Source organism: Anas platyrhynchos, chromosome 6, assembly GCF_047663525.1.
Source record: "Anas platyrhynchos isolate ZD024472 breed Pekin duck chromosome 6, IASCAAS_PekinDuck_T2T, whole genome shotgun sequence".
Classification (NCBI taxonomy): domain Eukaryota; kingdom Metazoa; phylum Chordata; class Aves; order Anseriformes; family Anatidae; genus Anas; species Anas platyrhynchos.
Window position 1 is genome coordinate 23,005,948 of NC_092592.1, and position 22,206 is coordinate 23,028,153.

Genomic DNA, 22,206 nt, shown 5'->3' on the forward strand with positions numbered 1-22,206 from the left:
AGAGCTATTCCTGTTCCTGGTACTGCTCTGCTCATGGGACCCCCGGTGCAGCTACCCAGACATGCAGGTCACACAGAGGGCTTCATCCTTTTTGGAAGGCATCCCCAGGGCAGCAGGTAGGCTGTCTCCTAGGGGTTAGTGTCACAGCTTCCAGCCCCAAAGGGCTGCCTGCGGAGCTCAGCTGGCAGGCCGGGGGCATGCCTTCAGCCGCGATGTATGCATGCAGTCCCTGCTGCTGACTGCTTGTCCAGCAGCATCGTGCTGTATGTGCTGGCCTTGGTCCAACAGAGTACTTAACCGCATGCCTACCTTTAAGCAGACAAGTGACTATTGCTAGTATTACAGTCTTAGGCTGAGCACATGCCTCAGTGTTTTCCTGAATTAAAGCCATAGGCAATACCTAAGGGACTTTTTTATTTGTCCCCTGCTCTACCCACTGCAACCCCTGCCTGAGATGCTGGCTTATCTTCATCAGCTCTGGACAACGGAAGTTTTCAGGAAGACCATACAAGGGCTGTATTTGCCCAGCAGATGAAACGCTATGTTATTTATCCCCTGGAAAACAATCTCTCAGAGATGAAACTAGAAAGGTCGGGTGTGGGTATGAATTTTTCAAGCCAGGTCTATCACCCTTGCAGAGTTTATTCCTTCTGATGGGCCTAACTCTTAAGATGAGCAGCATTTCCTAGATTGAAATAATGAAATCATTCTCTGCAAAGAAATTCCTCTGCCTAATGAGATTCTTGCAGCCACCACACTGAGAGTAATAGACAAATGTCCTGGCTGTCATCAGCAGAGGGATCCTGGTGACCCGCTCTTTAATGGTGAGGCTGCAAGCAGTACAGAATTTTAATTGCAATTCCATGTCCATGACAGCTTCCAGATTTCATGTTGCAAAATATCTTTTAGCCATAACTTGCTTTATCTTCACGTCATACTCGGGAAAGCAAAGCTGTTTGGCTCTGTGCTTGGGTTAGTATCATTCTTCTCTGAGGAGTCCCACCCACACAACGTCTGCTGTAAATTGCACCCTCATGAGCACTGCTTGGCCGAGGGGCCTAATGAGCAAAGATTTCTGAGTACCAGGAGAGGCCTGATGCAAGGCACTAACCAAACATGATGCTCCATCTACCCCCAGCACACTCTGCCCCTGCCAGCTGGCATCTCAAGCCTCCTGCTGGGGACAGGAGAGCACTTGAACACCCTTCACTCCCTGGGAGTGTTTCCCAACAAATATGGGGTAAGGGGATGGAGTGTGCCATCCACTTTCCTCCCTAGCAGAGCAGTGTAAAGGAACATATGTTGATGATGGCTTACTGAGAGCCAAGTCCCAGATGAATCCAGCTAAGGGATGGAAACAGTTAGACCTATGCAGCCCCAGCATAGATTGCACAGAACAAATCCAGCTGCTCTCGGCCCTTTGTGTCTCCATATCAGCAGTGTAAATACTGCTGGGCTCCTGAGCACGAGGATTTTGACTTCCTGCCTTTTCCCAAGCAGCCCAATATCTCTGTGCTGAAGCTGGCTGCTAGACCCTCCATCCCATTTGCCCAGCAATCCCCTTCTACCTGGAGGTGGTGAGAGCCTGTTACAAAGCATCCTCAGTGCTGAGGCCCTTCCCTAGCTGAATAAGGCAGGAAAGATAAAGAAGAGAATAAATGCACTCACAATATGAAAGAATACAGTGGGCCACCAGCTCCTTTCTCTGCAGTATCTAGTATCCTTAATGCAGGCACCTCCTTCAGGGATGTTTCTCAGACTGGTTCTTGTCTGCACCAAAATCACAGTCCTTCACATGCGAAGTGTTATGAGCATTTCTGGATTTGTTTTAGAAGCAGAAAATTGTCAGGTGGCCTCCTTAAGGGAAAAACTACCTAAGTATTTTTACGTGTATCTGTATATGTATGTGTATGTGCATAGTGCACTATAAAGAAGTCACCAGGACTATTTTCAGAAGTGCCTAAACCAGGCACAGCCCTCAGCCTGTAGCAGCTCTGCAGCCCTGAGGTTTGAGCACAATACCCACAGGCACAGCTGGGATGAGCTGGATGAGGGACTGATATGAGGGAGGCACCACACATAGTCTTCAGCCCAGAAGGCACCAACTTACCCAGGATCCTGTGAAAAAACAAGTCAGTTTTCCCACTTCAGGTGCCAATGGAATGTAAACATACAGTAGCCATAATACAGTAAAATGTGGGTCACAGACACATGAATGAGATTGCCTGAGAAAATCATGGCTTCCCAAGGAAAAAAATAAATGTTGTCTACTCCATATGACCTCTTGCATGAAAGCAGCTCTGTCTTAACTCAGGAAATGTCATCCTGGTTTGATTCCAGCATAATACAAGCTCTAATGCAATGGATTTGTCTCTATATATCTTTACAGCACATGGGGTGTGATTATGTATATAAATATAGATACAGATATAGATAAAGATATAGAGGATGTACACAGGCACCTATGCATGTCTATCCCTACATATATGTATGTGTGTAAATGGATGGGAGGATTTCACAGCAGGTCCGTCTGGAATAAATCTTTCTCTTCCAGGAATCACTTGGACCTTATCCACTGTCTAAATGAAGACAAAAGCAATTTATTCTCAGAATTCAGATAGAAGAAGTATTCAGCCCTCACAAAAATAAAATAAAATAAAATAAAATAAAATAAAATAAAATAAAATAAAATAAAATAAAATAAAATAAAATAAAAATAAAATAAAATAAAATAAAATAAAATAAAATAAAATAAAATAAAATAAAATAATAATAATAGAATTCAAGGTGACTTAGAAATGAGAGTGAGTATGCAAAAAAAATGTTTTTTGTCCCTCATATTTTTTGTGCCTGCTTGCTCTCATACCACCTGAGGTGTCTCAGGCCCCCTCTGCAATCCTGGCACCCGGGACCTAAGACTGCTCCAGCTCCAACTCAGAAGGCAGCCGGGTTTGGTTGGCTTTTTTGTTTGTTTGTTGTTTTCCTCAGGCTGTAGCAGCTTGCAGAGAGCCCTGGAGATCCTGAGCACAACCTGCTGAGGCGTTTGCCATCACGCCTGCTTTCCTGCCAATTGTCCTCAGGTCCATGTAAAACAGGCTGCAGCCGGCGTGGAGCCACACACAGCCTTGCAGGGAGATCTGGAGATGCAGAGAGCTCCCGAGCGGCCATACCAGTGGTGGAGATGGCTGCAAAAAGTGTGATTTCAGCTCTGATGCTCGTTCCCTTTGTTTACCATCAACACAAAAATTAAATGAGGTGCAACAGCAAGGCATCATAAAAACACCAGTGCTGAGTCTCCTGATTTTTCTCCCAAGCAGGCATCTGGATTAGCATGTGTCTCGGCAGAGCACAAAGCCATACTGCTTTTGGATGGGGACTGGGTAATCCCAATACAACTGGCTAGTGACCAGGAACGATGCGGGAATGATTAGAAAACATCTGCTCCCCCGCCGTGTACTGCACTATCTGCTCTCCATCTGTCTTGGCTGGACATAACTTTTACTATAAATGTCTTGTGAATTGGTCCCTTTGGGAGTCAGCTCCATTTTAGAAGTATATGACAAGTGATGGAGGGAAAATGGATAAATAAATCTGCTGTGGTGATTGCATTCTTTATTACTAGCACTTCTTGAACACTTTTGAGGGAAAGTATTTCTCTGCTGAGTTACCTTCCTGAATCAAATCATTTCTTCTGCTTGGGGAACAAAGATTTATTTATCTCAAACAATGTAAAAAGCTGTTCTTCACTGTGCCTATAAACTGGATCATTCTTTTGGCAGCAGCTGCTGCGAGGCTATTAATGTCACTAGTAACATGAGAAAATAGATTAGTAGAAATGTCCTCAAAAAAGCCAAGAGAACTGTAGACACGTCACTCAAGACATGGATGTGTGTGAAGATGTACTCTCCTGCAGTTCAGGAATTGTGCTCCAGTGTTCCCACTGTCCATGGACATGGGTCTGGCTCTGAGGATGGCATCAAAGAATGCTCAGAGATGAGGGGACAGGAGGGTTGAAGTGCCCGTTGTTTTCCCAGCACAGCAGCACATCTGGTGGGGGGGAGTTTTAGCAACAACTGGTGTATCAGAGCTACCTTCCTATTTCTCGAAAAACAATGATTGTGAAAAAAAAATAATTCTCTGTAAAGCTAAAATCTGCTGAGTTCACCAGGCTTGCCAAAAATCTGCAACAGTCTGGCATCTACTCAGAAGCATCCAGCTCCTACCAGTCACTCGCTCCTCTCCCTTGCGTCACCATCTCACGCACACACTTTGCAGCGCTGTCAGGAAGTGAAATTCAAGAGACCTCCTTCAGTGGCTGACAAGCAGGGATTATCCCGGGCTATCTGTGCTCTTCAGAAGTCACGCTTCCCCTGCTCCCTATCTCCCCAGCTGCCGCTGGGCTGGAAGTGGGGCTGGCTCTGGTGAGTCCACACCCAACACCAGCCACAGGGTGCGAGCAGCAGCGCCAGCTGCCTGTGCTCTCGCACACACCGAAGTTTTTTTTTCTGAATCAACTTTGCTTCTCTCCGTGTTATCAGGAAACAGGAATGTTTGTGATTATGTCTGGCGAAAACTAGGGCTGGGGGAATAGTAAGGAGTAAGCAGTCTGGGTTTGCGGCGATAAGCACCAAGGAGCTGTGCTGATTAACCAATGTTTATCCAAGTTATTCCAACTTCTACAGTGAGCAAAGCTAAGCTGCAAATCTCTCAAGCCCCTGCTTCCTCCAGAGGTTTCTGATTGGCCTGGAAATGCCACAAGAAGGACCCAGTCTTGCCTAAGACCAAAAATCCATAAAAAAAGTTCTTCACCCCTCTGCAAACTCAGACTCTGCAGTTCATAGACGCACGAGTGCTGGTTAGAGGACACTGGTGTGTAAACACTAGCCTTGGGTGTGTAAATAAGGAAACCAGCTACGGATGCTGAGAAAATGCACGGCAGGGAAGACAGAAACTGAGCATTTGAACCTTAGCTGACTTATAGGAGTAAATTCAGAAGGGAAGAAGCTCAGGCTTGCCAAATTGCCTGAGACATCTGGGCCAATATCTCAACTCCAGTTACATTCAGAACCAGGTGCTGCTAAGAAAGAGAGAAACTGCCCGCTGGGGAAGTGCCTTACTAATTTTCTTTATTAGCAGTTGTCTGCCAATATATTTTATAACTTTCCCCAAACTCTTGTATTTGAAACTTAATTAATATCACTGTGAATACTCCCCTTAGCTTTGAGGAATGTCCTATTTCACTCTGAACCTCACTAATCTCCAGGCATCGGAAGCCTCATATTTATTTGCAAGGAGTGGAGAAGCCATTCCCCTACTTAACATTCACATGCAGTGGCTCAACTTCATGAGTGTCTGTGCACATCCAGGATATTCAAGCATCAGGAGACACAGCAACAGAAGCTCTGTGACGATCTGGCCTCGATATGTCCCTGTCTGCTTCCATAATGTCCCCTGTTTTTTTATCTCCTCTGTAAAGTCCCAGTGCTCGCAGTATCTTCTCACACGACGTGTTCTCTTGGGCTCTAATCACTCTTCCTGCCTCTAATTGCACTTCTGATTTCAGAGCTTCCTTTTGGGATCGGGGCCCCCTGATACATGCAGTAGCATTATGCTATTGACTGTATTATTCTCCATCATATCAACTGTGCTGAAAGGAGCAGTGCAGCAGGCTGTGCAAGACAAGCAGCCTTTTCTTGGTGCTGTGCTGGTAGTATCTGCTTGATAGAGCTTCTTTCACCAGGGGAAATACACTTTGGCCTAATGCTTTCCTGGTCTATGTGAGATAGGAGCCAGAAGGCCATGCAACAAAACACCTGGTATGGACAAAATTATAAATGAATAGTGTATCCCCAGATGTATGCTGGAATGAATGATCCACAAAGGTGTGTTTCTGTAAGGAAAAAAAAAAAAAAAAGGAAATTTCTTGAGATATGTGCAGCTTATTTGTTCTCTCAAAACAACACGTGGAGAGATCGCATATAAGTAAAGGTTTGGTTTGTTTCTGTGCTTGAAAAGGGAATGATGGGCAGAGGGATTGGTTGCATGATTTTCACTGTTTAAAGTGGATTTTGGTTTCGTCAAAAGTGAATGTGAATTTCCCCCTCCTCTGCATCCTCCCTCCCCCATATTCCTTTCTTTTTGATTTTAGAGATATATATTTATTTATTTATTTTTAACTGAAAGTCAAAACCTGAAACATTTTCTTTAAAAGCTTTTTAAAAAGCCCACTCATTTGTTCTTTCCCTTTCTGTGACTCCTTGAAAAAATGAGGAAGGAGAAGAGACTGTAAAATTGTTTTATAAAACCAGCTGATGCTTTTATGAAACATAATTGTCTTTTCCCTCCAGATCCCATGGAACATTTTAAACACAGCCAGAGGGTCAGAGATGGGGAATCTCTGAAATCTTCCATAATCGAGCAGCTAAGGAGGTGAGCAGATCCCAGATCTCCTCCTCCCTACGCTGACTCTGCACCGGTTACCCCTGACCTGAACTTCACCAGACACGGGGAGCAGGGGTGGAGAGCTCAGCCCCTGCCAAAGCTGCGTGGTCTCCCCTGCAAATCACCACATAACTTAACCCTTGCCTTCTGGGCTGACCTTCCAGTAATACATGAATAAGTAAAATAACATTTATTGCAGGGGAAGAATAGTCTTGTAGCCAAGAGGAATTTTTCAGTAAGGAAATGTAACACTTCTAGACTGGGAATTGGCATGCTGAAATCAGGCAAAAAGGATGAGTTTAGAGGCTGGAAGCAGAATCTGTGATTCAGCCTTGTCTGTACTTGGCGCTGGAAGGTGAAGTCCCCTTGAAGGCTGTGGGTGCTGCAGGCAGCTGTCTCCTCAGGTGGCACAGTCTCCAATATGCTGCCAGCCCCCTGTCCCCACACAGACAGACAGCTTCAGAAGACCAGAAGGGGGCTGCCAAAAATGTGTATATTATCCATCCATTCCTTCTGTTACTTACATCCTGCTCTGCCTGCTGGCAGGGGAGGCTGTCCTTGGGCACAAAGGGGACTGCTTTAAAGTCCTGGTGAAAGGTAACGGTGTCACCACCTGCCTGATTTCCCCAGAATGTAAAATGATACGAAACCAACGGAGATTATTTCCATCTGCTCAGGCTGCAGGGGCAGGAGGCCTTTCTGTTTTATTTACAAGCCTGTGTGCAGAGGGGAACCAAGTGCCCAGGGAAGTTCTCCATGAACGGAGATGTTGCACTGAGCTACAGCTTGTTCCCAGACAGCTCCGGGCCCATTCTCACCAAGAGAGACTTTTTGCCTGAAAATTTCTCCCTATCAAAAAACGTAGTTTTAAGTGAAGCAATATTTAAGGGGAGACAGAGGGGATCTGGCCATCGTGGCAGATGTTTTTCAATATTCCAGAGAGATGAAATGAAGCAAAAAGAAAACTTGCCTCCACTTGAGCTTTGGAGCAAAATAAAGTTATTTTGTTTCAAAACATTCATACAAGATGGAAAAAGCTGTTCTCATCGGTTTTGCCGTTGTTTTTCTTTGTTGAGAATGCCTCAGAAAATACAGTTTCCATGCCCCTAATTCAATTCTCCTGAAATCCTTTGCATTTAAAATGGTTTAGTAATTTGGTCTTCTGGTTTTGTTCAAACAGGAAGCAAAGTGTAAAGCAATTACATTTCCTGCAGCAGAACAGGTCTCTCTCTCATGCAGCGCTTGCTGGACGTGGAGGTGGGTGGCCCAGGCCAAGACAGTGGCGTTGGGTAGACCTTCCACCTTCCATCTTACACCACCCAGACCTCGCATCTTCCCTGCCCCAGCCTCCAGCTCTTTGCCCTCAGACAGACAAGTCAAGAAATGCTCAGTGTGTTTCATTTGGAGGGTCCAAGACAGCCCAGCTCAGTGCTTGGAGTGCTTTGCTCTCTAGATCCCTTTCACAGCAGGAACCAAGCTAAACCTTAAGCTCAGACTCAGTCTCAAGCTTCATTTCAGAGGCGTTTGGAGTTTGGTTTAGACCTGAATCTAATTTGTGAGCTCCATCTGCTTCATCAGAAATGTCTGCACGTCCCTGCAGCCCCAAGGTGGTCTGCTCCTTTCTGGTGCCAGCTAGGAAATCAAACTCAGACCCAGCCCTTGTCAGAGCTTCAGGGATGATGGATGAGCTGGCTGTGAGAAACATGAAAAGGAGACAGATTTGGGATCATAGAAGCTGACAGGCAGAAAAGAGTGAATGTCTGGAGGATGTTGATAACAGGAAGAGCTGTCACCTTCAGGCCTGAATTGAGAAAGAAAAATTGATGAAACAGGTAATGGATAGGGGAACATCTGATGGTCACTGCAGGGAACTGATGGAGCGGGCCATGAAGGATGGGAGACACAGGTTATGTTGTCTTGCAGGAGACCCAGCCCAGCCCCAGTGAGACAAAACACCAATTCCACACAAGAGCTGTGTTTGGGAGCAGAGGCAGAGCTCACCCTGCGGTCTGAGACAGACCCACCCAGCAGCACAAAGTAACTCCCAGCTTTGCTTCTCCTTTCTTGCAATTATAATGAAGTCTGACAGCTCATCGCACAGCGTAGCACAGCAGGTCTTTTGCTGGGCATCGTGGGGTGGTGACATTAGTGACTAGTTACACTGCTGGCTGTGACGCTGGTGACACCCTGACTTTTGTAAGGCCAAGCACCATCTGGATTGCCTGTGCACCCTGGTGGTACAAACCCCATGGTTTGGGAACCTCTGCCCTTGGGCTGTGCCGAGCCCAGCTGGAGTCAGGACAGTGTCGTGGGGAGAATAGCAAAATCCCAGTGCCTTCCATCTCCATCATCTCTATCACTTACTTGCCTCAGGGAAGAGTGTAGCCTCCCCCACCCAATGCAAAGGCTTGAAAAGATGGACTGGAGGCAAGAAAGGGAAAGCAACTTGGAAAGACAGATCTTTCGTGTTGTTTGAGCTGTTTTTGCTGGCAACTTGGCTTGAGCAGTCCAGATATCTCTTCTGTGCTGCAGAAATTTCTGTGGTGGTGGACATGAGGATACATTGCTCTGTGGTTGTACTTCGCACCATCATCAGAGGAGGCTGCTCTCATCCAAACCCATGCCAATGCTGCAGGTAAAGCCCAAACAATTCATGCCTCCCAGCTTCCATAGACTGTCTCACCTATGACGCCAGATTGTCCAGATGAGGGGAACCCTTAAACAGAGAATCCTTTAAATTCTTCTGAAGCCTGTTGCATATTCCTCTCTTTCCCCACACCCTTTCTCAATAAACACAAGCTTAAAAGCCTTTGCCAGTAGCAGTTCCTAGTGCATTTTCTGCTGCCACTCCACCAAGTATCGGCCAACCACCAGAGCTAGCTGTCTGCTAAAAACTGGGGCTTGTTTTCACCTGCTCCTTCTGCAACCAGAATAAAGTGAGAAAACAATTGCTCTGAAAGAAGCAGGCAGTGAGAACAGATGCAAAGCTGGAAGTGTTAACCCCTCTGTCAGGTTAATTGTCAGCCTCTCACAGCTTGGTGCAGCTCAGTTTTGAAAGTTTTATAGAAATCCAATTATGTGTTGGCTAAGGAATTTTTATTGATAAATAACTTACCAGAGCAATGCAAACTGGGGAGAAGGCAGGGTGCTGGAGGGGTGTTATTCCTGTGGAAAAGTGGGGTAAAAAGCTAAAAGTCATGATGGATTTTTAGGCTCTCAAAACTACTCCCACGTGAGTTTCACTAGTAAACCCTGACCTGGCAGTCAGCCATCAGGAAAAAATGCAGACCTGAAAATAAGAAGGATATGCACAGATGCAAGCTTTATCCAGTGTTCTGAGAAAGAACCAGCTTCCTTGTGCGCTGAGTTATCCATCCAGCAGCCCCCAGACACAGGATTTCTGTACGTGGGGCAGTGCTAGGCAAAGCTCTTAGAGCATGGTGTCTAACAGCTGAGAGCCCTATGTCTGGCCCTGCATTTTGAACACATTTAAAACTCAACCCATCTTCCAAACAGTATAGCTGAAATCTGAACCTTATGTTAATTCTCTACTTTGCAGTTTAGCTTCAGTGAAGATGCTGATGTCAGTAGCAATTGTGGATGCTCTGGGAATGCAGGATCATTTGCTCAGCCCTGGGCCAGCAACAGAGATTGCTGTGTGGGGAAGGAAAGAAATTATACTGGAAAGGCAAAAACAATGGTTTCAACATAGCAAATACTCAAGCTGTCTGAGAGGAAAAGAAAGACATGAAGTGAAATCAGCAACCATAAGGAAGAAGTAAGCTTTAACCCTCTGGATTTTATAGCAAATAAAAAATCACAGAAGATGAATGGCATTTATTGTCCTTTTTTGAAAACTGCCAATGTGGAAGTGAAACCCTTGGCCATAATAAGTCACCAGGAACTTGCACATCTATGAAAAGAAAAAAGAAACAAAAAAAGAAACAAAAAACAAACAAACAAACAGACAAACAAAAAAAAAAAAAAAAAACAAAAATGGTCTTTCCTTTTCATTATTGTTTTTCAGTATTCTTTTCTGATGTTTTATTTTTGGTTTAGCTCCATTTCAGAATGAAGAAAAAAAAAAGGTGAATTATGTTTAAACTGCAAAACATTGCTTCTGCCCACCTACACCACAAAAGAAGCTGTGGACTGCTTGGAGGCTGTGGCCATTCTGAGTTAATTTCAGAGGCAACACATCAGGTAGAAACCATGCACACAGCTTTCCTCAGAACCTCCACTTCCATTCCTTCTGGTCTCAGCCCCTGGAGACATCATTTAGACAGAAAAGACAGGGTGTCTTTCCATGCAAAGGAGTAGACCTTCCTGAGATCAATTTGCATGAAAGGCCTAGCAGATTGGATGATCACTGGGAATGGATCCAGATTTGAGGAGTCTGCAAATGAGTGCTGGAAACCTTTCAAACGCATCTAGACTTTCTAGCCACTTCCCTTTCTGGTCTGGCTGGTGGGAGCTGAAGGATGACCTCCTTTGCAGTATTTCTGCATTTCTTCTTTCATATCTGGCATACAGACAGAAACTAAGTAGTGCATGAAAATTAAAAGCAAAAAACTAACAAAGTTTCTCAAGTTCAAGGTCTGGATTTAGTCTGAACAAGAAATGGGTCATGCCCTGGGCTATTTGGATCCAGGATTTAGCCTTGAATTCATTTGGCTTTGGGGCAAAGGTCTGAGCCAGTTCTGAGTACTGCATTTGCATTTAGTCTAATGACATTCTCTCGTCCTCACTGGCCTCGTTAATTCTGAATGTAACATTGTGTCATCCGTGAGCTGACATAAAACAGGGAAACCCTTTTAAATGGGCAATAAACTCAGGGAAAAAAAGGCTTGGATTTCATGTGCTGATAGAAAACTGAGGGTGACCATACCTGAATGCCTTCCAAGTCACACAGAAGCCCCCTCCCCCATTTTTTTTTTACGCCTTCTCACGGTGAGTGGTGAGAAAGAGAAGATGTAAATCTGAGCACAAGGGGCTGATGAGGGGACACCCTTGCCACTGTGCACAGCAGGGAGCTGCTGAGGGCAATGCGTTTTGCAGACAAGCCACCTCAGTCCTAGGCTGCAGGTAGCAGAGGGCCCTGAGGACATCCCATGGCTAGACATAAACATAGACATAAAGCTTGTGCTTCTGTGGATTTTTCATAGAATAATTAAGGTTGGAAAAGACCTCCAAGATCATCTAGTCCAACCGTTTTTCCCCTTCTCCCCCAAAAAGGTAATTAAAAAAATCTATTTAAAATATTATTTGCTTCGAAACTTCTTCACAATTTCTTCTCAATGAAGAAAGAGACACTGAAGACTATCAAAGTGGGGAAATAATCTGCCTTCTCTCAATGATCTTCATCCTTCTCCATGTCCTTCTTTTTTATAGACAATTATCAGAAGAAAAAAAAGTGTTGAAAGGGAGAGGTTTTATCTTTCAAAATGAATGGGAGAAACAGGAGCAAAAATCCAAACATTTTTGTTGTTGCTGTTGTTGTGTTTGTTTGTTTGTTTGTTTGCTTTGTATTTAAAAGACAACTACAGAAGCTGCATCTGCCTGAAGTACTCATGTGGGCTTTAACGTTCTCATTCTTTAGGTCATTTACTTTCCGAATGCCTTTATGCTGTGATGACACACTGTCATTCCCGTTCTACCCAGGAGGCAAAGAGGATGTGTCTCACCAGTGTCTGTCCCCTCCCTAACTGGGGGCACCATTTGCATGGCTATCCTGCTCTTGGGGTGTATTGATTTGCACAGCCCATGGAGCACTTCACAGCCATGGGAGGCTCAGGGGCTTTATCTCTCTCTGCTCCTTGAGTGCAGATGTGTTTAGACTTTTGCAGCAAAAAGCATCCTCCTTCCCAGAGAGGAGCTGCATTTCTGAGCACCGGGGAAAGTAAAGAGCCTAACGCAGCTCATACATCATCTCTGGTCCTGGAGGCTAGTTGACGGCATTCATATGAGGGCATTGGCTCCTCGGATTTGTAATGATTCCTGACAGCCCAGCAGTGAAATATTTTCCAGAGTGGGAGTACAGATGTGGGCTGATGTGGATCTTATTTCCCATATAGCTCCAATCGTGTAAATATGTGGATTGAAACGCACTGGGTGATGAAGAGCAGATTACCCAAATAGGAGGCTTCTAAGAGGTTTGCCTGTAAGGAAAGCAAGTCTAATAAAAGTGATAGACATAACAGAGCAGAGCTGGCTACACATCAGCCACAGGCAAAGTGACCCTTAGCTCTCCTCCTGTAAAGTATCTCGTGGTCTTTCTGGATGAACCATCTCTTCAGAGGAGTGTAAAACACTTCAGACCCATATGAATGTGTTGGGGATGTGCCAGGTCACAGCAGTTGAGGGTCTGGCCATTTTCACGCTCACAAGTAAAAGGATCTTCTGTGAATGACCATTCCTCTGGACATACTCCGCCCTGGTGTGCATGAGCCACATGCTTGATGTGTAAATTGAACCAGAGTTACTAAAAAGATTTGGGTCTCAGAAAAAAATAATTGGAGGAGACCAAGAAGTCTGGTGGTGAAGGGACACATTCATCAAAGGAGGGATGAAGGGAAGAAATACATCCTGCTGACAAGAAAGGGAAGACGGGAAATACCCAGAGTAATTTAGCTTCCACTGCAGTCCAGTTGTTCAGACTCAGTAAACAGTAGGTGGTGAGATCAGCAAGAGGATATTGAGTGAGAGTGTGGATGGAGAAGAGCTGGAAAGGGATGGATTTTTTAGTAGATGAATAAGGAAATTTAGGGAAGGAATGGGATTTGGACTGGGCTGATTTTCTGTAATAGAACAGCGAAAGGAGAAGTAAAAGATTTTACAGAATGATCAACACAGAACCTATTGTTTTGCCTCAAATTATCTTTCTGATTCAAATACCTCTTAGACAAGGAAGATTTCTAATAATCAGACTATTTTCAGTGTAAAATGGCAAACTGAGATGATGAAGAATTTTTGAGGCTTGCTTCATTTTTTACTTACGAAATTATTGGCTGGATTCAGCTGAACATGTGGCTAATTTCAATCTACCTGAGTTTTGGTTGTTTGTTAAAAAAAAAAAAAAGGCAACCATCGCCCAGTAGCACTGTGGGACAGATGTGGAGTGGCTGTTTCCAACACATGGATACCCTGTAGGAGAAGATGTCACAGACAGTGACTGGGGATGTCAGAGCAGCACGGAGCCCTGGCTCTGTCTGCTGCAGACAAGGAGCAAGCTAGGAAGGACCTGCAGAGGCAAAGGCATACCTAGAGAGGTGCTCAGGATCTCCACTAGCAACACTGGGTGTGTTAGCACACGCTGCATGGGATGAGAAAGCAAATTTCTGGTGCCTCCAACTACTCCACCTTGTCCCTGGCAGCCTCCCAGACCACAGCAAACTGTTCGCAGTGAGGTGTCAGACAGAAAAAGCACTTTTCCCTCCCCAGGAATTGAGGTGTCCATGTCTTCACATGGTGTAAATTTGCCCCATTCCTCTCACATTAGTGCCAGTTCCCACCTGGAGCAGATTGCCCTCGGGACAGCTGTCTGGGAAGGTGGCGGTGTGTATGGCCTGCAGGTCTAGGTGCCATAGAAGTTCTGCTTCCACTGTTGCACACCATATCCCAGCCCATTTGGCAGCACACATACAAGAGCAGGTTTGAAATTACACGGTACATGATATGACCCTCTCTCCAGCCCTTTCTCTCCTCCTTTCCTTGCAGAGCAGTCTACAGTATAGAAGAGAAAGGAACTGGGGGACAGTTCAGGGAGGCCCGTCAGAGCAATTGGGGTGAACCTGTAATGAAGGATAAAGCAAGGACAGAAAATGTTTGGAATCGATGCTGTTTGGCACATAAGGGAGACGGACCAGAGCTGAAAGCAGAAAGTAGTCTGCAGAGCATATCTTGGACCTGGCCATACCGAGATCACTCCTAAATCTGGTTCTGCTGCTGTGAACTTCCTCAGGATGATCAGACTAACCCAAGAAACAACAGATAGGTGCAGCTTAGCCAAAATATTGCAATAACTCAGGAGTTCTCTGCTGACACTGGGCTCTCCTAGCAGATGGTGCTTGCTCCTTACACACACAAACTAACCCAGAGCTTAATTAGTCCACTTGCTTGCACTTCAGAACAGAGGGGTTTGTAGCACAATAGCCTCATATACACATCTGTTTAATTCTAAACCAAGTGAGCCTCCCCCCGCCCAGTACTCTTGCACAGACAACACAATTCTTCAAATGCCTTAACAGCTAGAGCCTAACTAAGAAATAATACCCCCCTCCGGCAATCCCGGTATTTTGTACATTGTTTCATCCAGAACCGTGAGGAAAAGTAATGTCAGAGAACAGGAGGTCAACTAAAGAGCCCTTTTTGGCACAGGGGAGCTGTTTGCCGTTGGCTGACACGATGTTCTCTGCCTGTCCTACAGCCTTCCCCAGCTCTGCTCATACTGGATTCAGTCTCCAGTGGCCTCCCACCCCCTGACTGCAGCACTATCCCCCCCTCAGCCCTGCCACAGTGCCCCACGAGAAAACCAGCTATGCGAGGCACAGGATGACTGGCATGGATGAGACACTGCTGCTTCCAAACAAGCCATTTTCACTTCACTTTTCCCAGAGGGAAAATGCTGCCAAAATCAATCTATTTCCACAAAAGACGTCAATCTTGACACAGCTCCGATTTCCAATGGGAAAAAGCATTAATTTCCAGCAGATCCCTAGAACAGCTCTGCCGGGGAGTTTACATTCTCCATTATGCTCCCACTGGATGTTCTAATATAGATCTCATGTGTCCCTTCCAAGGAGTGAAGCTCAAATTTCTCTACGGTGCCATTTCTTGATTAATATTATGGGTAGCGCTAGGTAAGAGTTGATTTACACGCCAAGCTCAATAGCAGATTTAATAAAATTCTCTTTGCTTCCTAGCTGGAGCACCCAGGGTGTGATTTTATTGGGCTTTTAGAGTGCTAGCTGCCTTTTACAAACACCTTTTATACAAATATAAAACAGGTTATATGTAGGACTGTCTACACATACAAACATATGTATATGCACACATTCGTGTATGTATGTATACACATATGACTCTAATACACACATTTTACTTATGGCTTCCTGTTTCTTTACAACTGAGCAGGCAGTGAGTGTTGAAGTATGCAGTGACCTTGCTTAAAGTCACACACATAAATGCAAATTTCAGAACAATAAACTCAGACCTGCTTCTGTAAGTGGGAAAGAAATCAGGACTGATCAGTTTGTTTTCTTAACATTCATAGCATGCCAACTGGCAGAGTCAAAACCAAACTGAACTGAAGCTACAGGGTGACTTGAAAATCCAAGGGCCAAATGAAAGAAGTAACTTCACCTCATGTGCCATCTGCTCCTTGCTCTTCCACTTTCTTATCATCTCCCACTCACGGTGCAGCTCCTGTCAACTGCTGCATCCCCTCTGCATTTCCCAGAGCTGTCATGGTCTCACTGCCATGTGGGCTGTAGCCATGCGTGTAGGAAGATGCAGGGGGAGCTTGTGGTAGGAGGGAGATGCCTATTGCAAGAAACTAAGGTGCCTGTGAGGAAATCTGCAGAACCAGGCACACTCACCAGTGCCTGGAAACTAAATGCAAGGCTTGCTGCTGTAGATCCCTGCAGACAGTACAACAGAAAAGGGGCTCCCAGAGTTCCCAGGCCTTGCCCACTGCAATAGGAGGCCTCTACTTGCACTGCTCCTTCTTCCTCTCACTGTTCTAGGAATGCTTCACCTGTAGTAGTAGTAGTAGTAGTAGTAGTAGTAGTAGTGTTATTATGCATATGTAAAATGCTGCGCTCCTTGGGTTGCTGTGCCCTTTGCTCTGCTGTATTTGGTTCAGGCTCACTGAAGGGTTGCCTGCACTCCTGAAAGCAAAGCAAAGGCCAGTCTCTGTGTTTGTTCCCAGGACCTAAAGTTGTGCCTTTCATTTGCATCTGGGCCCTTTGTTCCCAGGACCTAAAGTTGTGCCTTTCATTTGCATCTGGGCCCTTTCTGGTATGGCAGCACTTATGCATAGGTGATATTATAAATAAATTTTAACAGAACAACAAAGAAGTAAATTGTCATGAAGTTGTTCTTTTTTGTTGCTTGGAAAATAAAAAATAAAATAAAATAAAATAAAATAAAATAAAATAAAATAAATAAAATAAAATAAAATAAAATAAAATAAAATAAAATAAAATAAAATAAAATAAAATAAAATAAAATAACGAAATTAAAGAAGTTGTAAATATTCCCCGTCTTTCAGTGGGCAGGAAATATAAAGTCCCCAGCTGATGTGTTCTGCTGAGCATGTCAGTTCCTGACTCTTTTCATATTCAGCAGCCACTTCATAACCTTAGCACTTGGGTAGTTCTCTGGTGGGAGATTGAGAGGTGCTGCTCCAGGACACCGGAGGCAAGTAAAGGAGATTTTAAGAGTTTAATAACTGTTTGGTGAATCAGCACAGAGAGGAGGAGCTCCCGCTGCGCCACAGACATGCAGGCACCTCGCGAGCTGGCAGTGATGGTGGTGGGACACACCACTTGGGTCATCACTGCGTGCTGCCACTCCACAGCAGCATGGCTTGGACTTTTCCAAAGAGTTTGATGGCTTATCTCTGCAGAGTTGTGAGGGATCTGCAGAAATCTTGCCAAGAGGCGCTGGCTGCTCCCACCCTGCTCCGGGCCAGCTTCCAGGAGAAGACATCTCTGAGGGGAGCAAAGCCTTCCGGTGCCTCGCAATGCTGCGAGCGCTGCTCGCCGAGGGGGTCACACAACACTTCATTTCCGTAGGAATTTTCCTAAATGACTTCCTTTAGCAATTCTTTAAAGTGACTTGCTCATGCGAGCTCAGACAATGTGTTAGAAAAGCGGATTGTGTCTTCTCTAGAAATGCTTGTGGTCAGAGCAAGAAGCGGCGGTGAGACATGGTGAGGCAGTGCAGAGACATTCAGCACCTGGCTGCACCATTTTGCTGAATGTGCAGCCCCTGGGAGAAACAAGGTGAGAGCGAACTGCGCTTACGTGTGCTATCCACCTACAGAAATCCCACCCCACAACCTTACAAGCACTGGGATTTTTTGCAGCACGAGCTACAGAGATTCAGAGGAAGATTCCAGAAAGAGACCTGGCCTGCTGCTGTGTTTGAGCTGCAGGAAGTCTTCCAACCCTCACTGTTTTGCTACCAGAGACAAGCTCCTCATAGGGTATCAGCATGGGTTTCATCTCAGCCTTCCCTGCGCTTCACTTTTTACCAGACACAGAGCATGCGCTTGGCCTGACAAGAAATCCTGACCCGGAGTCTGTGTCTGGGCGGTGAGGGGCTCCGCAGATCCCCAAGGTTGTTCCTCTGTGGAAGGACATTTGCCAAAGTCTGAGCAATTGGGACTGCAGCATGAAAGGCAGAGATAATCTAATTTAATTCCTCTGAAAGCAAATGTTCAAAGAGCTTGGGTCTGCAGGTCCTAAGTAACTAGTAAAACAAAGCAACTGAAAAGTCCAAGGGGAGCATTCTTGGCCAAGTTCTAACATTGGTTATACAGCATAAATCCAAAATAAGCCCACAGACTTTGTCTTCTATGTCATTAAATCCACATACCTGAAACTATTTGGGCTTCTTTTTAATTATCTTTTTTCAAGATGGAGAAAATGACTTGCAGTCACTTGAACCTGATTCTGTTTTTACAGAGCATGGTGTGTATGACAAGTGATAGCATGCAGTTGTGTTAAAGATAAGCTCTTGGTGTAAAAGGAATAAAGCATTAGCTCAATTTCTTTTTCAGATACAATGTTTTTGGAGCTGTGGTTTTCACAAATATATTGGATTGAGAAGTCAGGTGAGGTAAAAGAATAGATTTTTCCTGGCTTGGAATACAATTGCATTAAAAATTGTTTCTTTGCCTTGGTTTTTGATGAAATCTTGTGCCAGAGATAAAACAAAAGAAAACAAAGCAAACAACAACAACAAAAAGAAACAAAACAAACAAACAAACAAAGCACACACACAAAAAATCAAAAATCAAAAAACAAAACAAAACAAAAAACTACCAGTAACCAGTGTGACTATCTTGTACAGGAAAGGCAAATGCAGATCTGAACACAGGCTCCTTCCCCAAACCCACAGAACACAATTGAGTGATTTTCTGCCCCATCACCAAGACACAAATATCATGCTGATAAAAGCACATGATGTACCTTTCCCCTACTCGCCTGGCTGTCTTGCTTTTTTTTTCTTTTTTTTCTTTTTTTTTCTGATGATATTGAGGCAGTGCTCTGCACCCTGCACAGCTGCTAAAATAAATAAAAAAAAAAAAAAAAAAAAAGAGAAGAAAAAAAGCAAGCTGCAGAGGTTTAATACAAAACAGGCAGCGTGACCAAAAATACCACATTTATAGATTCATATCTTGAGCCTAATTCAAATCCATCACAGAACAGTCCCTGAAGGAAAATGTACATAAAAGACTTGTCTGGGTTGGCTGCTGCACATACTTCTTTCCATGGTTTTCAGGCACTGATGTTGCCAAAGCATCACTTCTGGGCACCCTCATACCTTCACCTTCTAACCACTAAGGCTCACTGCTGCTAGGGACAGATTCCAGCAGCTCTGCAGTGAGTTGCCCTCAGTGCTTCAGCATGGCTAGGTGGAATAACTGGTCTTATGCTCCTCTGCAGACCCTCTCTTCCATGGTTGTGGGAGGCTGTTAGAACCAGTGAAAAATAAATAAATAAATAAAATAAAATAAAATAAATCTCTTCCTGAGAACTGCTGATGTTTTGCCATTTCGTGCCATTACTAGTTGGCTCAGGGGAAGTCAGAATACCATAACTTCTTGCAGGAAGATAATTTCTGCAAAAAAAAATATGTGATTCAAGAATATATTTCATTACAGAAAGATAAAAACATCTACTTTTTATGTTGCTCTGCTATGTTATTTTGTTAGATCATATTTGAAATCATGAAGTCAAAACAAGCCATTTTACCTCATCAAAACTACAGGTGTCATCATGTAGAATATGAAACATTCAAGCACTATTGAAAGGCACCGAAATGGTCACCTTGGAGCCTTTTGGCTTTCCCACTGCAGGTTAACCAGCATGGCCATGTTCCCACTGAATGCTGCTTTCCAAGGAAATCAGTCTGGCAGATAACCATTCCTTTAAGATCTGTTTGCTACACGTTCTGCAAGTATAATCCTCCCTCTTGTCTTTGTGCTACCTGCCCTCAGAGGGTGATGGCATTGCTATTTGGGATGAGCCTGTGCAGACAGACCCTCAGAATAAGCACATGCAGGTGCCATGGGACAGAGGTAGAGGAGCAGTAAGGGGCTCAGGAGTGATTTCTCTCTGTGAAGTGCACTTCACATGAGGGCTGGGAAGCCTCTTAGATGGAGGAGGTGCTTAAGAGCAACAGAGGAAGAAATATGTTGTCAGGAAGTGGGATTGTTTACCTGATGATCAATATCTGTGAATGGTTCCCCCAGCAAAGTAGAATAATCTGAAGAATGGCAAATAAAAAAAGTGAATAGCAGCTGAGGTAAATGAGAATTCCTGCTGGAATATTTATGCAATTAAAAATAGTTTTTGTGAAAGTCAGGTTTTTCAGGGGAAGTTTAGAGAAATGTTTATACTTTGTGTTAGGGAATAAAATCATAAATGAAAGATTGCAGATGAAATGGACCCTGCTCGGTGCCTGTACAAGCTCCCAGATCTTTCTTCATGCTCTCGGTGTCTCTCTTGAGCTAGGCACTGTGGAGAAACTATAAACCCCATGAACCCCACTTGTTCCAATAAGCCACAGATGGGCCACAACAGCAGTGCAGCACAGGAGATGGTCCAGCCTGGGAAACCAAGATCAGGGTGGATTGCTGGAACTACAGTTCCTATGAGTCACTCTGATATGTAGACAGATGCAATTCTCTGATAATTTGAACAGAACAAACAATTTTGTCATCTCCTGACTGAATTCTTTCCAAACTCTTCATTGTACTAGAAAACATTAAATTCAGACTTCTGTCCTAATTTGGAATGAAAACAAATATCCGAGTATTGGGAGTCTCTCCTTCTTTCTCCTGGATGAAAGTTGAACTTCTTTCTCCTGGATGAAAGTTGAACCGTCAAGCAGCTCTGCCTGCTGGCTGGGCTGAGGAGTGTCTGCATGCATGTGAGCCACACGCTCCCAGCCTGATGCCCTGCTCTGTGCGTCTCTCTCTGGCAGTCCCTGCCACATAGCAAATATCCCTCTGAGGCTTTTAAAGGGAGACAAAACTGGAGTGGAATGTTGTACCGTTTGCTGCTGTGCCCTGCGAGGGTTTTCAGAACAGTGTCCAGATTGCTCATTGCAATCAACTACCCTTTATTCATTGAGGTTAAGGGAAACCAGACATTTGAGATACTCATGTCACGAGCATCTTGTGGCTTTTCTGCCTTCTCTTCCAAGGCAGATAGATTGCTGAAGGCCAGATGGCACTCCAAGACACACTGCTGTGAATCGAGAGCATTTCACCAATCCCAAAACACAAAATGAGCAGAATCAGGCCCTCCCACCCAAGACACAGTATTGCTGGAGATGTAGCTGGGGACTTCCATTTGTTTGCAATTAGGTGCTGGCACTGGGAAAGCCCTGAAGTCCCCGCGGTCTCTGGGCAGCAGATAAAACTTTTGTTTTTGCACAGACAAAAGGCAGAGCAGGCCAAACCAGCATACAGTGTGTGAGCACTGGGAAGCCTGATGAAAGGCGATAAAGAATGTCCAAAGTCAGCAACAAATAATATGGCAGCAGGAAAGAGAAATCTTAAAGCAGTTAAAAGTGAGGAAGGAGGGAGGGGAAGGGGAAGGGGAAGAGAGGAGGAGCCAGGATGGCTGGGTGCCCAAAGCAGTGATACTCAGGGTGAGCGCTGCTGAGACTCACAGGGGAGCAGGCCACACGGGAGCTGTGCAGAGCGAGCTGCACGACACAGACCTGCTCATCGCCTGCTGCAAGTACCCCTCTCCAGGCTTTTATCTCTTGTAACTGAATGACTGGGAAGCCCTGCTTCTCCGTGTCACTTCTCTGTTATCTTTTTGCATTACTCCACCTCTCCAAGGGACTGAAATACTTCCTGTTAGCCAAGTCTTGCAGATGGTGAAAAAGGAGAATATGAAATGAGATGTTCTGTATTTGCTTGCTTGACATGCCATCCCACAGCTGGTGCAATGCTTCTCCAGCACCCAACGAGGAGATTAGAGACTTGCATTCCTTGCAACAGGTAAGCTCGATTAATAGCCCAGAAGAGCAGATCTTCGACCATGAGACTTGTCAGGTAGGGACTTTCTTTATCATTCTGTTTTTGTGCAACTCCTGCACAATGCGGCCTTATCACAGCTACAGGAAAAATGGACAGAGACAAAATCAGACTGGTAGATGAAATACAAGAAGAGGAGAGTGCAGACTGGTACAGTACGTAGGGGTAGATTGCTTTGCAGGCAATCAAGAGAAACACTGGAACAGCTGGGCTAAGGAAAGGACTGAAAGTTACTATAAGGACCTTTTTTGAATGTGGACACAGCATAATGGCAGTCATCCATCTGCTGTCGTGGCTGTAGATTCTGGCATGCAGCATTTGATTCCTATTAGCATTCATAGTATTTATATTTTGAAAGAAAAAAAAAAATCCTTTCTTTTTCTTCCTTCTCTTCCAAATAGTTTACATAGAACTATTTTACTAGTGCTCTGCCCTGTGGGAAGGCTCTAATTTGGAAAACATGGGCCCGCCTATACAATGGG